Raw genomic sequence first — 10,893 nt, forward strand, 5'->3', positions numbered from 1 at the left:
TTCTCTTTAAATTCTATGTTAACTGTTTTTCCTGGCTAGTACATTTTTCCTCAATAACTTGTTTCAGTAACTTCAGATTACACGATTTTTTTTGGTCAATGCCCCTATTTTGAGAACAGTCAGGTTGTTTTCACTTTATTTCTGATATTGTCATACGTAGGTGAAGAATACTCTTCTGTGGACCTTTGCACACAGTCCTGAACATTGATTTAGCATACATTCATTACAAACATAATCACAGTGTCAAAGTGTATTTAAAGAATCTTGATACTTACTTCCGAATGACTTTTCCCAGACGTGGTTTCACTGGTTTTACCATTCGTCACTGCTGCCACTGAACCCTCTGAGCATGGTCAGAGAGCCAGCCTGGCTTGCGAGTTGTTGGAAACCCCGGGTCTCCCACCCCACCCCAGCCTACTGAATCAGAGCCTGCACGATCTCTGGAAGATTTGCACGCCTGTCGATTCCGGAAACGACTGTGTTATACTGGAGCCTCTCAGCAGCATCAAGACTTTTTTTTTTTTTTTTTAAACTATCTTCCCTTTTTGCCGGAGGGGAAAGATAAACAGGATCCTGAGACGTGAGACGTTCAGTCTCAGACCCAGGGAGGCAGGATGCCATCATCGAGCTGAATATCACTCATGATTTCGTTGAGTCACCCGGCCCGGAATAGAACGGAGGCCTGCGGCAGAGCTGAGGTAAGCGGGTGCAGGGGGGCGTGGGAGGGGGCGGTCACACCTGCACCTCCTCTAATTCTGGCTCAGAGCCGCTCCGTCAAGGAGGAACTGGAGTCCTGGAACAGCCCTGACTCAGCCGGCCGGCCTGGGCGGTGGGAGAGGAGGCTGGCCAGCCTTTCTCTTCTTCCTGGTTTGGATTTTGTCAATGGCTGTGGGTGGTTCCACCCATATCACCACAGTCACGGACTCAGGTGAGTAATCTCTGCTTCAAAATACACGTCTGTTCACCCCAAATCCTATGTGCGTGTCCAGGAGTGGGATGTCACCTATACTTCCATATGAGAAGTGTGACCATGTCACACGTCTGAAGGCTCCCATTTAATTTGCAGACTCCGTAGTTTTGAGCGGCTCCCTTTGGGGCTAACGTGATCGCATGGATCAGCATTTCTCTGACTCAGAAGGTGCTGAGGGGTAACCTGGGGGTTTCAGGGAAACGCAGGTTCTGAGCCAGCATCTCTGGGCTGGGGCCTGAGAGTCTGTATTTCCTCCAAGCCCCAAGTGTTACTGAGGGTGCTGATCTGAAGGCTCCTCTTTGAGTAGCAGGGCATGGGCAGTGAAGGCCCCAGAGAAGTCTCCAGTCTACGTCTGCCTCTTCCTTCATTTAGTGATGCCCCGGAGGGGACACTTGCTATTTTCATGAGTCTACTTTAAATGACACCTTTCTTCTGAATTATGCTTTTCATTTATTTTCTAATTTGTGAAGCAGCATTTCATAGTGAAACAAGCTTGTGCTTCTGATCCATGTAGACTTGGCTTCAAATCTGGACTCTGCATTCCCAGCTTCAGACATGTTAAAATGCCATTTCCCCATTTTGCTCTCTGTTATTTAACTGATCTGACTTCAGTCTCCCTGCACATCTCCCCAAAGGTACCTGCTTCCAAGCAAATGGAAAAATCCAATGGATGCAAGGAGAGGGCATGCACTGGCGTGGGTATTGTACTCATGTCACCAAGGTACATGGAAAAATCATGCTGTAAAATCAGCCATACAGATCCCCAGAGGGAGAGAATTGTTACCGTTTTCAACACAAGATGCATTTCTTCCTCGCCCACTTCTACAAGACATAATATTGCAAACACATCTGTGTGCTACACTTTTCTTGTATGTCAACCTCTTCTTTTTCCTGACCATTCAATACACACTGCTTTGTGTGGGTGGTGTTTGGGGGAGGGAGAGAACGTAACAGCTCTCATTATGGACAATGCAGTGTGGCTAAGGAGTAGCATGCTTTGGAGAGTAAATTACAAGGGAGATTTAGCATCCTAGTGTACTCAAGATGGAACTCGGGCCAGTTCTGTCTGAATCTAAAAGAACTAGATAAGTCCAATTGACATCAATATACTTTCCTTATTCACCCTTTTCTTCTCTGCTGCTCCTCTGAAAACCACTGTGATTCACGCTGCTTGCAGGGCACACAGGAATGACGCTGTGCCCAGCATTGTAGCCCTTTGTGTGCACTGGTGGTCCCATCCCATGTTCGCTATCAGGCACTGAACATTGATTAGATGTTCAGTGATCACATACTACATGAGTCAGCCTATACGTGTTCTTTTCACGATAGTGAAAATCAAATAGTTCTAATATTGGGGAATAATTGTATATGGCAAGTTAGAATTTTTTGATACCTGAGGGTTATGCAGCAGCTCTTCTAACTGGAGTTTTGGAAAAAAATATAAAATATCTTTAATGCATTTACTTGTTTTAATAATTCTAGTATAGGTAAAGCAAGTAAATTTGACTTGACTCTGGATTTTTCCATGAATTATCATCTACTTTTTGGATTTATTTATGCCTCAAATTATGACCCAGGGCTAAAATGTTATAGAAAACATAAAGGTGTAGAGGGGTTTGTGCTTAGGCTGAGAGGCACTTGGGTAGTTTTGTAAGTTTTGATTAATTCATTATATGGTTTTCAATTCTTTTTACAAATATAGTGCAGAAAATGTTTGGTTAATTAAACGTTTTCCATAATGATGCCATGATCCACTTGGATTTTGATACGTAAATATTTTAAAAAACTCTTCTAGCATTAATCACTTTCATACAGATTTGTTATCCAAAATCTTCTTCATTGAATCTGTGCATAATCTTCCCTTTGGCAAAATCTTGCAATGGTTTGATACAGCAGTCATTTAAAACTTTTTAGAATTGTTGGGCACAAACTGAATAAAATAATTGCAATTCACTGCTCTAAAAATCTATATTTTAACAATATAACTAGATAGACGTACAGCTTTTTGCTTTTGAACGCACAGCATTAGACCCAGTGATGTTCAAGAAACTTCCCTCCTCTTGTCTTGCAAATACCATTTATACGTTCAAAGCATAGTACTTTTTAGGCTACATTATTGAACCAACCCTTTGCATGGATAACAAAGCCCCTTCAGAACTTGGCAGTGGGTCACATTCTCCTTTCAGAGACTGCTATTAGACATGACTGTCAGTGACTTGAGATTTAGTCCTTCCTATTAAAGGGTATACATTTAATTTGAAAACTTTCAAACACCTATTTGAAAAAATATTTGAATGCTATTGAAATATATTTTTTAAATGCTGTGAGTATCAAGAGCCATAAATCCAACAGTACCAAAAATAGAAAATAAAATAATTTATTTAGGAAATTCAGAAATGAACAAATTGAGTCATTAATTGAGCTGTTAATAAAAGTAATAGCAGTTAGCATTTATTTCCTAGTATGTGTCAGGTACTATCTTAATATATATTTCACACACACACATATACACACACTCATACATTCACTTAGGCCCCTTAACAATGCCATGGTATGGATATGCTGTAATTACCTCCATTTTATACATGTAGAAACTAAGAACTGGATTATGAAAGTTGGCCATCATCACCATCTAGTAAGTGGTATATATGGTTTAAACCCAGATATCTGACTGTAGATCCTATACTGAACCACTGTATTAAACTTCTTTATGTAACAGGTGATTTACATTATATTATTTAATCAACCCAACAACCACCAAATTACTATAATTGCATTCAGTTTCTAGATGCACCATGGTAATTAAAGTTATAAGAGTTTAAGTAATCAGCTTAATGTACAGTTAATAAAGAGTACACCTACTTTGGAGTAGTTGTCAATAGACCCTACTCTTGTTTTATTCTCACATTTTCCTTCAACTGTAGCATTCATATCTGGGCCTTTATATCTTTACATTTTAAGACTAAATGTGTAGATATACGGAGGTAATAGGAAGATAGGTTGCTTTTTTTTTTTAAGATTTTTTTTCTATTTGAGAGAGAGAGAGATAGAAGGGGGGAGGGGCAGACACAGAGAAAGAGAGAGAGAGAATCTGAAGTGAACTCCCCACTAAGTGCAGAGCCTGATGTGGGGCTTGATCCCATGACCCTGAGATCATGACCTGAGCCAAAATCAAGAGTCAGATCCTGAGCCAAAATCAAGAGTCAAGATGTTTACCAGCTGAACCACCCAGGCATCCCAAGGTTGCTTTTCTAAATTGCCTTAGAAGTACAACTTAATTCATTAAAAAAATAGGGGAGACTTATTAATCTCAAATGTTTGAATTGGTCCAGGGAGAACAAAGATTCAAAGGATGTGCTTTGAAAACAGCAGGAGACCATGCAGAGGTGCTGGGTGGTGGAGAGAAATAGTTTTCTTTCTACTTGCTTTTCTTCTCATGTAGTTTAATTTTTGACATCACCAAGACATAATATTAGTGGTATTTTCCAAGTTGATTAAACATCATGTATCCTTACAGGAGGAAAATGATGCACATCAAATAATCAGATGTTCGGAGATGCCCCTCACAAATGTGAGCACACACAGCATCTGAGAGAAGCGTGCTGCCGTTCGTGTTGGATTGGAAATTCGTAGTCACTGACACTTCTTTCAAGCCCTGCAGTCAGGTGATGTACATTTTCTCAGCCATTTTTGGCTTCCTGTATTTCAAAGCTAAATCTCTGAGGCAAGTTCAGTAATCTATGTTTGAAGAATTGAAGTGTGAGCAAGATGCTGAGAAAGTTGTAGATCGCCTTGAAGGAGAGTAAGCCGTCCAGCAAGAAATTGTTTTAGAACAACTTCAGATAGTTTCCACTGGTGGAATATGGTTGATCTTCAATTTATTTTCATTCAGGGCAGATGTGTCTATTTCAAGACACCTACTCCAGAAAGACTCCAAAGCAACTAGATTTGGGCTTTGAAAAATTCAGTCTAATCCGTCAGTGTTTGTTGGAGCTTGAACTCCTGTATAGAATGTGTATGTGTGTAATATAATTATATATCATCTTTTTCTTTTTTAAAAATAATAACTAACAAAAAACTAGCCTAGCTTTCTTCTACCTCATACTTTTGGAGGCACATTCATTTCTAGGAAATGTAAAAGTCTTGAGTGCATGAAAGCATGGGACCATGGTGGGTGTGGGAGAGCATCCGCCACCAAGTTAGAGGCTGACATGGAAGCAGTGTCCTCAAGTAGAACCCATCTCACTGAGAGCAAGTTTATATGGATAAGACCATGAACTACAACTCCTGGAATATTTCCCTATATTTCTTTCCCCCTATAAAAAGGAAAGAAATTCTACCTCCAAATAGAGAAGAGATTGGCAAATGACTTTTTTTTTTTCGAGAGAGAGAGTGTGAGAGAGCATGAGCACTTGCACGCAGTTGGGGAAGGGGCAGAAGAAGAGGGAGAGAGAGAATCTTTAAGCAGGCTCTGTGCTGGGTCTAAGATCATGACCTGAGCTGAAATCAAGAGTTGGACTCTTAACCAACAAAGTTGCCCAGGTGCCCCTGTAAATGACATCTTAAATTCACATTTCCCAGGATCTCCATAGTTATTTGTCCAAACTTGTGATTATAACATTGGCTGGAGAAGCAAAATATGAATGAAAACAAAACAGAAAAGATAGTTTCTTGAAAACAATCTCTAGTTGTTCCTATGGGAAATCACTTAAGGGAGTATCAGAAAGAGATCCTACAAATGTGGAAAAAACACCATAACCACTCCTGCACACCCCCATCATGAACTCATCTAACCCTAATCCTCTGAAACTCAAACACTTCCTTTCCTTTCCACCTCAGCCCCGCGTTTACTCATGCTCTTCCCAAATCTGTGTCTCCTAGCTTTTGTCTGACGTTGGCCTCTTCTACTCTCCTGTCTCCCCCTGGAGCCAGAACAACCTGGATAGAAGACAGATCTGAACCAATTTTCCTTCCTCTTCTCCAGTCATTCCCCATTGTTCCCAGGACAAAGATCCTTCCCTATTTTAGGCCAGTCTAATTCCTCAATCTCATCTCCAGGGTTTGAACTCGTCACTCGGCCACTGGTACTGCTATTCTATTGTCTCAAGAAAGTAGCTCCTTCAACACACCAAGTTCTCTCAAACCTCTGGTCCTCATCCTGACACCTCTGTCTTCTCTTCCTCAGATTACTGAACTTCCTCAAAAATTTCACACATTAGGGAAGCTACAGCAGAACTTTCCAGACAGAGAAAGCTCCCTCTGTTTCTCTGAAACATATGCTTGTATGCTAATTTTCCCATTGTATGGTTATTTTTCCGTGGCATACTCTCTCTTGTTTGGCATAATGGAACTCAATAAATGAGTAAATAAGTACTTTGCATTTCAAAATATTATAAAACATTTTGAACGAAGTGTTGAAAAAGTGAACAAAAAATAATTATACATGTGCAGATTTCAATAGTTTTAATATGAACAGCTTACAACATTTTTATTTTGAAATATTAAATTATGGAAAAGTTGCAAAAACAGTCCCATGTACCCTTCACCTGACTTCTCATGTTAACATATAACTAAGAAAACTAAACAAGAAAGTCACACTGACACCATAATATGAATTAATCCATGGGTTTTGTTCAAATTTCCTTGGCTCTTTCCACTAACAGCTTTTTTCAGTTTCAAGATTCATTCCATTCCCTCCCACTGCAATACAGTCATCATGTGTCCTTTATCTCTTCTGATTTGTGACAGATTTTTGGTTTTTCCTTGTCTTCTATGACCTTGACAATTTTGAAGAATTGTTTTATGGAACGTACCTCAAATTGGGTGTGCCTGATGTTTTCTCATAATTAGGCTAACTAATGGGTTTTTGAGATGACCGCAGATGACACAGATCACAGAGGTGATATGCTCTACTCGTCACATCATAACAGTGGTATTGAATGTCAAAGTGACTTATTTCTGGTGACCTTCACCACTTCATTGTATGGTTTCTGTCAGATTTCTCCACTGTAAGTTTACTATTTTTCTATTTCATACTATATGTGCTGGAAGCTGGTCACTAAGTACAACTCAGCCCAAAGGGAGGGACTCCCATGTCCCCGAGGAGGAATTATGAAATATTTGTAGACATACGTTAAAACCACAACAGCCATATTTTGTGGGAGAGATTCTGAGGTTAGGAAAGTGTTCTCTTTCTCTTTATAGTTTTGTCCCCTAATTATAGCATTCATTAGTAACCTTGCTGGCAGTAATTACTACTATGCTGTTCTAATGGTGATTTTCCATTTCCCTCATTCTTTCTACATTTATTAGTTAGAATTCTTCTATAAAATAGTCGTCTTTTCTTTCCCATTCATTTATTTATTCGAGCACATGTTCATATTGTTTGGACTCTTGGATAATTTCTTATTCTTGGGGTAATAATCCTATACGATACTATTACTGATTTTGTTGCTCTAGTTGGTCCAGGCTTATGACTGGGTGCTTTGCTCTATCAGGCTGTCTGGTGTTCTTTTAACATAGCCCCTCCCCTGATCATTAGCCTTTCTTTATTTTCTGGGTGACAAGGTACTCCAAGCTTGTCTTGTGTTTTCCCTGCCCCAAGTTTAAAGTCAGTCTTTGCTTCAAGGAGCCCTAGTTATCTTTTATCGGAGAATGGTATTTAGAAACCAAGATTGAACAATGAGTGTGTTCATTGCCACTGGGACGTCATTGCTTCTAGGTCCCTGACAGCAGACAGAACTAGGAAATATATGTCTGTATACTATCCTGTGTAAGCACACATGTCTGTACTTACCATTTAACTTTCTATTTATATATAGTAAAGGAAACATGAGGACATATTTATATCAATGATTCTAATCTAGTACCATAAGCCTCTTTTTACCCTCCCTCCTTGCTTATTTGTAACTTTCTGTCAGTGAGTAACCAAGCTCTCATTATCTGCAATATAGTTATTTGTTTAATTCTAGCTTCAAAGTTGCTGCTATGTACCCCAGTAAAGGACAGTTTACCAACAAGTATAGAATGTTTGTGTGCATTTCTTTTGTCTTTACTCTTTTTTTAAAGATTTTGTTTATTTATTTATTTGAGAGAGAGGGTGAGAGAGCATGAGCAGGGGAAAAAAGCAGAGAGAAAGGGAAAAGCAGACTCCCTGCAGAGCAGGAAGCCAGACATGGGACTCGATCCCAGGACCCTGAGATCATGACCTGAGCCGAAGGCAGAAGCTTAACTGACTGAGCCACCCAGATGCTGTGGACATACATTTTTTTTTCTTTAAATTAAGACTAGTTTTTAGAGAAATTTTAGAATGACAGCAAAATTGAAAGGAAGGTATAGAGAGTTCCCAGATACCCCTACATGGTCACATTTGTTTTCCTGTTCCCCTCCTATTTCCTCCTTCCAACTGCACTGGATTTCCACAATTCCTCATGGTGACAGCTTTTAATCCCTCCTTCCTGGAAGATTAAGGTCCCTGTTTCTTAGGGGAGATAAGGAGGGTGGGTGAGAAGAATTTTGGCCCGGGCTGATATTACCCTTCACTTGTGGGTAACATGGAAACTTTCTTAAATTTACCCCCACCTTCTGCATGGGTGTCTGCTTGGATTCATGTAGAAAAAAAGCCTGCAAATTTCAGAAAATGCCATGAGGACTGTTCTTTAGGAACGTCATCCTCTTATGGTAGCCCACGCTCTGCCTTTAAGAATTTATAAAAGTTTAGCTAAATTTCCTTCCTGGCTTATGTGCTGTCTGGCAGGGTGTATCCTGGGTTTGCAATCACTTGGGACTTGTTTCTCACTGTGGCTACTGTCTCCATTCATAGTCTGGGTTAGTTGCTTTTCCCGTGATATCAGTTTTCTGATGAATTCAAAGAAGTCATCAATATGCATTTTTTTCTGCTTTTTTTGTTGTTGTGAGGGGGAGAATGGCACGCTCTTTAGTTCTCTACATCTCTGAGCTGAAACAGGACGTCCTTCAGCAATTTATTTTATTTATTTTTTTTTCCATCAACAATTTTACTTTTTTGAAGTGAATTACAAAATAATTAACCTGGAATCTACTTATGAAATGATTTCATGGATTCCCTGCACTAAGCTAAATAACAAGGTGACCATCTGTCAATAAAAGAGGAAGCAGCTCTTCAAGCCTTCATCATACCACTGAAATCTAGAACAACAGATTCTTTTTTTTTTTTTAAAGATTTTATTTATTAATTTGACAGAGGGGGACACAGTGAGAGAGGAAACACAAGCAGGGGGAATGGGAAAGGGAGAAGCAGGCTTCCCGCAGAGCCCGATGTGGGGCTCGATCCCAGGACCCTGGGATCATGACCTGAGCCAAAGGCAGCTGCTTAACGACTGAGTCACTCAGGCGCCCTAGAACAACAGATTCTTAAACATTAGGTCTGAAAGATCCTAAGGGAATCTTTTTTCCACATTTGTCTTGGCTTGTAGACTCCACGGAGAATTTAGCGCATCCAGTGTATTCTTAGTATAACTGATTTCAAAAGGGATATAAAGATATGTATGTCACACTAACCTCACCAATCATGATATTCTTTGTGGACAACACATAAATTATAAAAAATGTCATAGAAAAAGATGTTCAAGATGCAACAATAACAAAACACCTCCCAGAAGAATATTCTTCAAGTCCCCTTGCACCTGCTGTGTAATTTCTCAGATTGCTTCCCCTCAGAATCAGTTTCTGTAATGACAGCCCACTATTGAGAGTGGTTGTTCTGTGCAACCATTTGCCAGTCTTTGCAAGAGCATGCCTTCTCATACCTTCCAACTTATTTCCTAAAGGACCTGAAAGAGGATGGTGCCCCCTGCATGTGTTAGACAGCTGGGGGTGGGGAAGAGAATGTCCCACATAATCCCAGCAGATGCATGCATCGATGATGAGAGTCTACTGACCAAAAAGGAGAGAACAAAACCAATTATTTAACTCAGATCCTAACCCACAGCTTCCAAATCTTAGTCCAGTGAATTTTATATTAAATCAGACTGCCTAAAAGATTTTTGCAATTGTTTTTTTTCCCTGTTAGAAGATTAAGAAACCAATGCTCGTGTTTAATGAAGCATCCAGCTACATTTTAAACTGAATATGTATTCCATCTCAATTTTCTTCGATTCTGTCTGAGTCCATTTGGTGCTATTATCCACAGATGGACAAAGCTATTTTCTATAGCTGATTTCACTTGTGATTCTGCAACCTATTTGCCTTCCCATCTCCCTGTAAGCCCTAAGATTATGTTTTTCAAATACCCTGCAGTACTTGTTCATTCTCACGAACGCTAACTCTGTACCTAAGTGAATAGCAGCACCATTTCCAAAGAATCCTAACTGGGGATCTGAGTTGCAGCCATCTGAAGAGAGGTAGATAGCTTTAAGAAGAGGTCCAAATGTTCTTTTTCCCAAGTTATTATCCTTAGTAGGTGAGTGGTTTTCAGTAGATGTGGTGAGTGAGAATCGTAGAGGTGCCTGCCAAGAAGATCCTTAGGCACAACCCTAAACTTACCCAGTTAGGATCCCTGCAGGTTAGCCCAAGAATTTGCAGAGATGCTTCATAACATCTACGACATTCATATTTTTTCCTTTTCTAGGCAAAATTTACTATTTTCCACTACATACTTCTACTCTTAAAATGGTAAACATATTCTTCTTTTTGTTTATTTCCCTTTTGGAAGATGATGTTTTGTTTTCAGCTTTTTAATTTGTTTTCCACCCATATTATTGACTATCTTGAGAGTGGTAAAACATTATTTTCATCTTTTTCAACTACAAAATACCTTGTGACAGTATAAGAGCTCCTCTATATCATAAGTCACTAATCTAAGACTGCAATGATAATCATTCATTTGGATTTGAAGTTGAGGTCTTAAGTTTTGTTTTTGTTCTTTTTTTTTTTACTAAAACTAA

This window comes from Eumetopias jubatus, unplaced genomic scaffold (assembly GCF_037043125.1).
Source record: "Eumetopias jubatus isolate StellerSeaLion01/CBP00866 unplaced genomic scaffold, mEumJub1_p1.0 scaffold_9, whole genome shotgun sequence".
Lineage (NCBI taxonomy): Eukaryota > Metazoa > Chordata > Mammalia > Carnivora > Otariidae > Eumetopias > Eumetopias jubatus.